This window comes from Mauremys reevesii, linkage group 1, assembly GCF_016161935.1.
Source record: "Mauremys reevesii isolate NIE-2019 linkage group 1, ASM1616193v1, whole genome shotgun sequence".
NCBI classification, from domain to species: domain Eukaryota; kingdom Metazoa; phylum Chordata; order Testudines; family Geoemydidae; genus Mauremys; species Mauremys reevesii.
Window position 1 is genome coordinate 347,200,633 of NC_052623.1, and position 12,418 is coordinate 347,213,050.

Sequence of the window (12,418 nt, forward strand, 5' to 3'; positions counted from 1 at the left end):
CATGCTGCCTCCCTGCAGCAACTGCTGCCGCAGGGTCCTAGTGCCCCCCATCTCGATTGCCAGGGCAGATTGACTCTGAGTCTGCCCTTCCACCTCAGACCCTTCCCTTTTCTGGCAGGACCCTCCAGCAGCACAGGGCCCCGCCCCACCTGCAGTCACCACTCCTGCCCCATGCTGAGTATGAAGGCAGCCCTATCCTTCAACCCCAGTGAGGCTACAGTCAGGGGCAACAGCAGGGGAGGAGGCGCACTCAGCACCCCCCCGGCACCCACCACGATGGACGTGAGGGAGATTCCTGGACCTGCCAGATCCCTCAACCCCTACACCCCTACTCTCGCCCTGAGCCCCTCTCACACACCAAACCCCTCATCTGCAGCCAGACCTCACAGCCTTTACCCTGCACCCCCTCCCATCCCCAAACTCCCTCCCAGAACCTGCACCCCCTCCCTCCACACCCCCTCCCATCCCTAAACTCCCTCCCAGAGCCTGCCCCCTGCCCCCAATCCCTTGCCCCAGCCTAAGGCCTGCACCCCAGACCTCCTCCCCCACTCAAACTCCCTCCCAGAGCCTCGGGCAGATGGGGGGCGGAGTGGCAGGGGCGGGTTCTGGGCACCACCAAAATTTCTACAAACCTGCCACCCCTGCCTCCTAGTGACAAAGTTTTTCCTAATATCCAACCTAAACTTCCCCCACTGCAACTTGAGAAAATTACTCCTTGTTCTGTCATCTGCCACCACTGAGAACAGTCTAGATCCATCCTCTGGAACCCCCTTTCAGGTAGTTGAAAGCAGCTATCAAATCCCCCCCTCATTCTTCTCTTCTGCAAACTAAATAATCCCAGTTCCCTCAGCCTCTCCTCATAAGTCATGTGCTCCAGCCCCCTAATCATTTTTGTTTCCCTCTGCTGGACTCTTTCCAATTTTTCCACATCCTTCTTGTAGTGTGGGGCCCAAAACTGGACACAACATTCCAGATGAGGCCTCACCAACACCGAATAGAGGGGAATGATCACGTCCCTCGATCTGCTGGCAATGCTCCTATTTATACAGCCCAAAATGCCGTTAGCCTTCTTGGCAACAAGGGCACACTGTTGACTTAGGTCTAGGTAGCTTGAATAACAATAGCAATGAAGCTCTGATAGTGTGGGCAATAACGTGGACTCTGGGTATGTACTCGAGTGCCTTGCCCATGCTCCCATGGCTTCACTGCTACTGTTTTTAGAGCTAGCTAGATCAAAGCTGCAGTCACTGCAGTATGCTTGCTGCAGTCACACTTTCGATTGCTGTGTAGACATACCATGAGGAAGCAGAAATTGGAGAGCCCATTGGCAAATGGTCAAAAGGAAAATAAGACATTTGTCCCCTCCAAAGATCCCTGGAACAGGGTAGAAAACATGAGGCTACCATGTGGAAACTGAGAGTTTTGCTGAATCCATCAAAGAAGGGGCAGAACCCTTAAAATGGAACCAAAATCTTGGACCAGCCACATGGATAGCCTCTCCCCTCCTTCAGGGTTACCAGGGACTAAGAAGAAGTGATGAGACTTCATTTCTGAGGTTGTATTTCTCTTTGTTTCTACTTAATATAAGCAATGGAAAGTTGCCTTGTTGAGTCTGCACCTTCTAATGAGACCTCAGGAACTACATTTCAGCATTTTACTAAGTAGTAGTATATGCATATTTCTCCTTTGAAAGGCCAAGTAGCTTGGCCTAAGAGAACACTAATGTACTAACTTTAAACAATTGCTTTTGATGCTTTCAACTTGTCCCTTTCGAACCAAACACTAGAAATAGCAAAGACCACATTCACAACAGTTTTAAAACAATGCACAACTTTACTCCTTGGCGAATGACTAGAAGTGTATTAAATGTATTAGAAATAGTGAAGAAATGAATAACTGATTATTCTAAATGTAGTAATGTACTAAGAAATCCTGATTTGATTGTTCTGTGGTATAACTGCTTGGTCCCAGTGCTGGTCTATGTAAATTGCTTGCAAAAATGCACATTGTTTTTAGTGCATGCCTAGAACATCTAGTTTCCAAACTTTATCTATGAGCCTTCATTACACTGTTGATTATATACATATGTGATTCTTGGTGAATTACAATTTTTTGACTGTTTAAAATTAATGAAGTGTCCCATGTTGAGAGGAATATTGTCCAAAATAAAAGTTGACCAGAGAAGAATCTAGCATTAAAATTAATAAGCTAATGCTTCCTAGACTCAAGAACATGTGTTATCCATATTAAATTTCATATAAATATCAGCTACAATATTGACCAGACTGGCCAATCTAATTTTTTAGATTTCAGCTTTACAATCTAACTGGCACCTTTGCCAATTCATACATGTTACTTCCATTCATACTTACAGTACATAATGTAAGGTTAGTCTGATGTGGCCCAAGTCATTCAGCAAGTCTTTGCAGACCAAAGAACAGAACCCAAAATTTTGACTCCCACTCCTGTGCTCTGACCCTAAGAAGACCCTTCCCTTATAGTAAAATAGTACCAATTCCTTGATCTATTAGGGTGATTTTTTTTTTTTTTTTTAGCAAAGTACAAATCTCTAAGGTGGAAGTTAATAAAGGCAGACTGCCATGGAGATTCTTAACAATTATTTTTTCTTTAAGGAGGGAAAGGTAAGGGCTTGTAATTAACAATGGTGGTATTTTTGCTTCTCTGTCTTATAACAGACAAGGTATAGGAAAGTGAACTATATTTACCTGTTTTACTAAAAACATAAAACCCAACAGCCGCAATACCAGATAGCTTCTTAATTGTCCATTTTGCACCATAAACAAGATAAGCATTCAGTTGCTGCACGTACAACTTTATCTTCTGCTTTTCTTCTATGTAATAGGAGACAAGACTTTAGAAAAGGCCACTCAATCTGTGTCTGCCAAACTAATAAGTACAAGCTTATTGCTTAAAATAGCTTTGGGCTACCATACCCCATAGCTACCATTTGGTTATAGCACATAGGAGTCTCTGCCTCTCTGGCTCTAAAAGATTGTGACTGAATTGAAATGTTTCATGAACTGTAACTTGCATGATTCTACGTCCAGAATCTCTTTTCTTTCTAATTTTTTTCTTAATAATTATTAAGTCAGACCCAATCCACACACTCTAACAGAAATGCTGCGGCTCAGAAATAAATTGCATGTCTGCTTAAGACTGTTCCTCAACAGTATTAGAATCTGTCCAGTAAAGTGATATGAACTGAATTTGCCATAATGCTAATTTACATTGCCATTAATGAGAATACAAGTTTTAAATCACAGACATAGAAGTGCTATTGTGCGTGCAGCTTATTTCTGTCCTACTCAGGTTGATAAGACATTCTCCAGACAATTGTAATTATGAGTAATTTGTAAAAGTAATAAGAGCTGCTTTTTATTACAGGCAATAAAAATCAATTCTTCATTCAATTATCTTTCCTGGCTATGATATGATAGCTGCCCCTGGGTGAATGCAACAGGGAAAAAGCCAGGATAAATTCTAAAGACGAGGTCCTTCTTTTTTTTTTTTTAATGAGGACAACAACAGGATACAGGAATAATTACTGATGATCTTGTGCCCCCATTCTGCCCTTTTGGTGATACAGTCAACATAAGAAATAATTGTCTGACATTACTGCCCCAGTCCTACATAGGCTCACAAGTGCTTAACTTTAAGCACAGGAGCAGTTGTGTTGACTTCAGTGGGACTACTCACAAGGTTAAAGTTAAGCACATATGCAAATCGTTGTAGGATCAGGGTCCCAATGAAAGAAAGCACTTAAACACACGCTTCACTTCAAACATTCACCAAGTCCCATTCAAGCCAAAATTCAGGAGGTGCTTAAGTAAATTAAGCAAATTGGTCCCTAAGAGAAGAGGATGCCTTCAGTCTGGCAACGTGTGCCTGTTAAAGTTTAGGACATGGATATTCTGAATAGTGGATTCAGAAGTACAGTGGGTGGACTGTAGATAGTGCTAATCAAAATAAGAATACACATTTTTGCAATTCCCTGACCATTAAAAAAAAATCAAATGTTTCCAGCAAATTATAGAGGGCATGGAGGGGGAAAAAAAGTCCTTGAATTGTTTCTCCTGTCAATATTTTGAACATTTTGAAAATCTCCAGCTGCCTCTGCTTACAGATGTATCAAGATCATGCATTTTTATTATGCAACCATTACACTGCCAAGCACTAACTCACACGAGTAGGCCCACTGACTGCTCACTAATGTGAGTAAGGGCTGCACAATCAGGTGCTGAGGGGTTAAACCACCTAGTCTGATTAGGTGACTTGCTTTAGTGACTGATTGTCGGATGCATTTCCTGATCTAATGGAGAGGAGACATTTTGTGAAAGTGATCGATTAGGGCTCCATGGGAGGCTGGGTGGAAGTTGTAGGTTGGGCCATATTATCCTACCACCTTTGGGCCTCTACTCCTGCACCACTAATCAAAGGGAGGTGATTATGGCTTTGGTTGAATTTTGATTGAAGTCCATTGATTCAGTGGAAGTTGGATGGGGTCAAGTCAAAAGTGGGATTAGAGGGGACAGGTACAAAAATAGACAGGATAGTTGCTAGCAGAGATGGGTATAAGCCTGGGTCTTGGGAGACCAGGTGCAATTTCCTGGTTTGCCACAGGCTTACTATATGGGCAGTGCATTTATGGCCAGATTTTAAAGGTGTTTAGGTGCCTAAAGATTAAAATAGGTGCCTAGTGGGATTTTCAAAAGCACCTAGACACCTGAGTTAGGCACTTTTGAAAAATTCCAAATGGCACCTATCTGCATCTTTAGGTGCCTAAATATCTTTATATATCTGTCCCTTAATCTCTCTGAATCTCTCTGCTATAATGAGGTAATAGCACTTTCCTACCTCACAGGGTGTTCTGAGAATAACTAAAATTTAAAAAGCATGGTGCTTAGGTACTCGAGTAATGGGGGCCATACAAATATTTCAGAGAGCTAGATAGTGGCCAAAAGTGTACTGCCTCCTTCTGAATCAATCAACCAAACTAGAGCCTGAACAAGACATCTCTGTATAGAGATAACATGGTTCTGTACATAATGGAGATAAATTATTTGATGAGTCCATATTAGCAGGATTCATGAACTAAATGCCAACAGTTGTCAAGGTAGAAAAATCAATGCTGAGAATCTGTAAAGGACAGTTTTGAGTAAGTGGACACTAAACAGGCCATTGCTAGATTTACCTTTCTGGCAGACTGCCTCAAACTTTCATGTACCTCCATGTGTTTATGCTTTGCTTGCACACAGGTTTGTATCACGTATTTATTGTAAGTAGGGCTGTCAAGCGGTTAAAAAAATTAATCATGATTAATCACTTGATTTAAAAAATTGATTGCGATTAATCATGCTATTAATTGTGCTGTTAAACAATAATAGAATACCATTTATTTAAATATTTTTGGATGTTTTCTACATTTTCAAATATATTGATTTCAATTACAACACAGGATATAAAATGTACAGTGCTCACTTTATATTTATTTTTATTACAAATATTTGCACTGTAAAAATAAAATAAATAGTATTTTTCAATTCACCTAATACAAGTACTATAGTGCAATCTCTTTATCATGAAAGTTGAACTTACAAATGTAGAGTTATGTCCAAAAATACCTGCATTCAAAAATAAAATTATGTAAAACTTTAGAACCTACAAGTCCACTCAGTCCTACTTCTTGTTCAGCCAATCGTTCAGATAAATAAGTTTGTTTACATTTGCAGAAGATAATGCTGCCTGCTTCTTGTTTACAATGTCACCTGAAAGTGGGAACAGGCATTTGCTTGGCACTGTTGTAGCTGGTGCCGCAAGATATTTACATGCCAGATGTGCTAAAGATTTAAATGTCCCTTGATGCTTCAACCACCATTCAAGAGGACATGTGTTCATGCTGATGATCAGTTCTGCTTGATAACGATCCAAAGCAGTGCGGATCAACACATGTTCATTTTCATCATTTGATTCAGATGCCACCAGCAGAAGGTTGATTTTCTTTTTTGGTGTTTTGGGTATAGTTTCTGCATCAAAGTCTTGTTCTTTTAAGATTTCTGAAAGCATGCTCTACACCTCGTCCCTCTCAGATTTTGGAAGGCACTTCAGATTCTTAAATCTTGGGTCGAGCGCTGTAGCTATCTTAAAAATTTCACATTGGTATTTTCTTTGCATCTTGTCAAATTTGCAGTGAAAGTATTCTTAAAACAAAGAACATGTGCTGGGTCATCATCCAAGGCAGCTATAACATGAAATATATAGCAGAATGCGAGTAAAGCAGCAAGGGACATAAAAATTTCCCCCCAAGGAGTTCAGTCCCAAATTTAATTAATGCATTATTTTTAAACGAGTGTCATTAGCATGGAAGTATGTCCTCTGGAACAATGGCCGAAGCATGAAGAGGCATATGAATCTTTAGCGCATCTGGCATGTAAATATCTTGTGATGCCAGCTACAACAGTGCCGTGAGAATGCCTATTCTCACCTTCAGGTGACATTGGGTACGTCCACACTATCCGCCAGATCGGCGGGTAGTAATCGGTCTATCGGGGATCGATTTATCATGTCTCGTCTAGACGTGATAAATCGATCCCCGAATGCTCTGCCGTCGACTCCAGAACTCCACCAGGCTGAGAGGCGGAAGCAGAGTCGATGGGGGAGCCACGGCCGTCGATCTCGCACCGTGAGGATGGGAGGTAAGTCGATCTAAGATACGTCGACTTCAGCTACGCTATTCTTGTAGCTGAAGTTGCGTATCGTAGATCGAGTCCCGCCCCCATTGTAGACCAGGCCATTGTAATTAAGAAGTGGGCAGCATTATCGCCCATAAATGACTCTAAAGTTTTACATTGGTTTGTTTTGAGTGCAGTTACGTAACAAAAAACCTACATTTGTAACTTGCCCTTTCATGATAAAGAGATTGCACTCCAGTACTTGTATGAGGTGAATTGAAAAATACTATTTCTTTTGTTTATCGTTTTACAGTGCAAATATTTGTAATAAATAATAATATAAAGTGAGCACTGTACACTTTGTATTCTGTGTTGTAATTTAAATTGATATATTTGAAAATGTAGAAAAACATCCACAAATATTTAATACATTTCAATTGATATTCTATTGCTTAACAGTGCAATTAGTCGTGATCAATTTTTTTAAGTTAATCACGTTAGTTGACTGAGATTAATTGACAACCCTAATTGTAAGTAAAACTGAAGCAGACCTAGGATGATGGTATCTGCTTTAGATTTCTGGACTGGACATGCAGTGTACCGTATACATCAATATTCCAGGGGACATTTTATCCTGCTAATTGATGGGACTGATATAATCTTACACCAAAACAGATTGTGTGTGAATTTATTGTCATGAAGGTGGAAGGACTGATAACACTGGCTAGATCCACTTAGAATTCATTCACAGATTAATAGATTCCAAGACCAGAACGGGCCATTGTAATCATCTAATTTGACCTCCTGTATAATACAAGCTATAGAACCCAAAATAATTCCTAGAGCAAATCTTTTCGAAAAAAAACATCCAATTTGATTTAAAAATCATCAGTGATAGAGAATCCACCACAACCTTGGGTAAATTGTTCCAATGGTTAACTACCCTCACATTACATAATGCAGCAGGTGTTATATAACCTTCCCTCCCCACCCCATCACAGTCCCTCAATCTTGAACTACAACATCCTTGTCATTCCACTCCTGAAACTCTCTTAAGCAGAGAACTTGGTATTTGCATAAATTCCCGGAGGATCTAGGAAGCAAATGTTCCAAGGCCCTCAGGGGCTGAGTGTGCATGGTGAAGTATATGAATAAACCTGTCAGTTTTGGACTCATTAGGAATGGATAGCTTTAGGGTTGATTTTAAATGGGTGCTAGTGTATCTCAGGGTTTTGCTCGAATTAGAGGATGGTCAGGATTAGTTTATATTATTTTTCTTGTTTGCCCAGGGTTAATAGGAGTGTTACCATTGACTGTGTGGGAGTTAATTGTGTTAATAAGGAAGAATAGAATGGCAGAAGGGGTCTGTTGACAGTCATTTCCCCGTATCTTATTGCAAATACTCTAGGTGGCATAAATCAGTCAGGACTCTGTTGAAGTTTATAAAATGCCTAGCAACTGACTCATAAGATTATTTTTTCCTGTGAATTGAAGGCAAAACATACAGGTGCGTAGAAGCCAGCCCTTCAAATTATTAAGTTTAGATGTATATTACCTTCTGATACATGGGTGTAACTCTCATTAATGCTCAATCTCATCAAGCCATGCCTGAAAGTCAGAGAAAAATATACCAACCACCTTACAATGTGTCTTAGGCACTCAAACTTTAGGGCTAAACTATTCAAAATGACTATGGGCAAAATGGTTTCCAAGCCCTCAAAAAAAAAAAAAAAAAAAAAAAAAAAAAAAAAAAAAAAGGACAAACGATTTTGTGGTCAAGGCCTTGGACTGGGTCTCAGGAGACATGGCTCTTCCACAGACTTGCAGTTCACCCAGGCCAAGATTTTCAAAAGTGTCCACTAATTTTGGGTGCCAGGCTTGAAACACCTTTATCTTAACTGTCATAGATGCTAAACATCTGTAGCTCCCAAAGATTTTAACTGAAGCTGATCATCATCTCTGAAAATCAGGCCTTCAGTGGCTGATTTTCAGCTCCGAAAACCAAGGTACAAATACAGAACAAAAAGACAGCCCCTGCCCCAAACAACTTACAATCTAATTACCTTAGAGTGGTGCTGTGTGACTACATGCCTTAATGCTGTGAGGTGCACAGACACTATGGTAACAAGCACCAGTGGAAAGGACATTGACGAAGGAACCTGGTTTGGAAGAGAGGGGCGTCATTCTTCTCTCTAAACGATGAGTTTTCATGCATGTAGATGAGTGTAAAGTGCACCAAAGATCTCAGCCTAGAATATAAGGGCAAGAACCTTCCTTATGTCTGCTGGGGCAGGAGGGGGAAGGCATTAGGAGGTACTGAAGGGTTTTCAGTAGCTCAGACAAATAATTGGAGGGATGGTATGGAATAGTGAGGGATGAGTACTGAGCAGGTAAAGGAGTCGAGAGGCATGTCACACCAATGCTCAGAGATGGAAGTGCTTATGGGAGTCTGATGGAAAATAGGTAGGGAGTGGAACTGGCAGCTAATGTGGAGGACTGAACACTGGTGCTGAGACTGCAGGAAAAGACACTGGAGTGTTAGGTGCCGAGTTGGGATGCAGTCTCAGGGAAACAGAAAATGGGTAGGCGGGGAATTATGAGCCAGGAGGGAGTGGAAACAGATAGCGGTACTGCTGAATCTGAAGAGATGCAGTCTTAGGAGGAATCGGAATCGTGGCCCAGTCACAGATGGAGTTTGGAGGGTATAACTAGCTGTATTCAGTAGAAGTTGGGTAGATCCAGGGAGCCCACACTTACCCTTGAGAGGGCCAAAGTGTGAGCCACCACCCTCATTTGACTTCCACAGATACCTTGGTGTGAGACCGAAGAAAGTCTTTGCTCCCATTCAGTCTAGGAGAGAGTGAATTTTTCTAGCTCTGATCCAGCAGCATTCACCTTCCTTGTGTGGACAGCAGCATTTTAATGAGCAGATCAGGCAGATCCTCCCATCTCCCTACTGGCCAGGGCCACTTTCACATATTTGCCCTGATAACAGATTCGTCCCCTAGGGCTGAGATCTGCAGGCAGCAGCATTACAGGCAGTGGCCTCTATAGACAATCCACACTTGCACTGCACAGAACCGCAGCTTATCTCTAGAAACGAAAGAGGCGAGCTCCTTAAAAATGCTCCAAGGCACTAATCTAGCACAGGCATTTTGCCCTGTGACATTTGTTCAGCAGGAAAAAAAATCTTTCCTTGCTAACGTCACACCTTTGCTTAGATCAGATATTCTTCCCTCCCTCCCCTGATTTAAAACCCCATTTCTTTTAGAAATGTCCGAGTAGGAGCAATAGTCTTGCTTTGAACTATGTCCCAACCAATTCTCCTTACCTCACTGATGACTCGGCAAACTGTGATGTTTATTTATTTATTTCTAGTGACTCTGGGAAGTGGTCCAAGTAAAAAGGGTGGAAAAGCTAATAGAAGTGGAGAGATGCCTCCAGTAGCATAGACGCATGCTGAGATTGTCTGATCTGGGTTGTTTGGTTTTGGGGCACCAATAGAAGCAGCTGCACTGAGGATTTTCTACAATTGGGTTTCATGCAGATTCTGGAAGCTGCCTATTAGGTCTGTCACTTTCAATAGAGCTGCGGCTATTTTAATGGAAACGCGGTATCTGCAAGTTGCTGCTGTGATTTTCCAGCTCTGCAATGACTGGAGACTTCTAGTTTGCCTACTGGACTGGTAATTATGCTATGACATTTTGACCCCATTTACTCTTCTGTTATTACTATGCTTCCTCAAGGTGAGTTTGAGCTAGGTGCAAACAGCCTAGTTACCAAATCTGGCAGATTTTGACACCATGGGGTCTGATTTTCCAGTTTTACACCTATGTGACTCAGTGTGTGTGGGAAATCAGGCCCATGTCTTGATTTTGGCCGCTCCCTAGTTTTGTACAGGTCTTTTACAAACAAAAAAGGGTGGCTATGTTGTCCCTCTAGCCTATCAGTCCTGTTCCTTGCATTTGCCCAAGGTAATCCATGGAGGCTGAGGCCTTGCCAACGCTAGAGAACTGAGCTGGTGAATCTGAATGAACCGAATACCACACTAGCCACACAACTAGGGTGACCAGATGTCCCAATTTTATAGGGACAGTCCGGATATTTGGGTCTTTTTTCTTATATAGGCTCCTATTGCCCCCCTGTCCCGATTTTTCACACTTGCTGTCTGGTCACCCTACACACAACTTATCCCTCATCCATGCTAGCACTGCCCTAAACCATGTCAGCTGCAATGCATCATGGGCACCTATCCTACAGTTACTGGTTCAGCTCCCAGAAGCAGAGCATTCTGGGAGATTTTACAAGGCCAACAAACACTTGGTGGGACAGCAGTGAAACAGCTAGTCGAACCATTTCAGCTGGTCTGTGTCCACACTAGCACTAAAACAACTGAGGCACAAGTGATATTTAGTCCTCCTGAAGCTTCATTAGATTCCCATAAATCATTTTGAGCACTATTATGTGTAGAGTCAAGGTGTTCTGAAATTGTATGAGTAGGGTCAATCCCTCTCGTGCAGATAAGGCCAGAGAGCCAAGACGTTAATGGCAAATATTTTTAACCTCCTCCCACAAGAAAAGGGCTAAACACAGATGGGGAAATTTTCAGAAGTGCCTAAGTGACTGAGGGGCCTAAGTCCCATGTTCAAAAGTGACTTGGACACTTAGGAGTCCATGTTCTCAGTTGACTTTGACGGAGACTTGGGGCTTGTCTACACAGTGAGTTAGTGTGCAGCAAGCCAGGGTGTGAGTCTGCAGAGCCCTAGCTACGCACTAATTTGCCATGTGGGCCCTGCTACCGTGCACTAAAAGTACCATAGTGCCCTTTGATGTGCTCCTGTTTCAAACAGCAACATGTCAAAGTACACTACGGAACTGTCAGTGTGCGGTAGCAGGGTCCACCCAGGGAGTTAACGCACAGCAGGTTAGGGTGCTGTGGATTGTCACCCTGGCTTTCCATGCACCAACTCACCATGTCGATAAGCCCGCATGATTCAAAATGGCCAAATCATTTTTGAAAATGTGACCCTCTGCGCCAGACTCAAAGTCTGCTGAAGTTGATGTAAAGACTTCAACTAACAGCAATGGGCTTTGAATCAGGTCCTCTGCCATTTAGTGCACCCTAGCATCAGATCCCCGTGTAGCGGTGAAAATAGGCTAAGGTGCCATATTCAGGTGCCTACATTTGGATTCAGTTACCTAAGTTTAAGCACATATTTTTTAAAATTTTGGTCATCAACTTTTTAAACCCTTTCCCCCCTCTCTTTTAACTGTAACTGATTTCCCTTTTGATGCTTGATTATCAGAATATTTTATGATGTGTCACAAAATTTGCATGAACAGGAAATCCAGGAGCATTGTTTTTTTAACAACCAAAGTGATAACTAAAATGTTGTCACAGCAGGATTGGGTGATTGATGGAAGAAATGTATACAGCTGTTTATTCTCTTTCAATTCACCAACTGCACAAACGATCTCACAAAGTACGACTCACTTCACTGAGCAGTTTCCATATGTTTCTTATGATGGAAAAATGTTTTTTAAATGCAGTCATAGGTTGAAAACCTTCAAAGGATTGTTACTCAGTTGCATTATTTTAACTTTTTTTCCTCTCCAATTTCCAATTAACATATTTCTGGTCTTTAGACTGATGGTTGTGTCTAGTGTCCCTGGAGTTAGCATTTCACATATGTTTCTTTACGGCTACATTTTTACCTGCAACAAAGGAA

The 12,418-nt window shown here is 41.7% G+C and overlaps 1 long non-coding RNA gene across 1 annotated transcript in view; it reads right to left on the bottom strand.

Annotated features, from left to right (window-relative positions):
• LOC120386880 overlaps positions 1 to 12,418 on the bottom strand; it is a 243,794-nt gene that overhangs the window by 102,628 nt on the left and 128,748 nt on the right. The window lies entirely within an intron of this gene.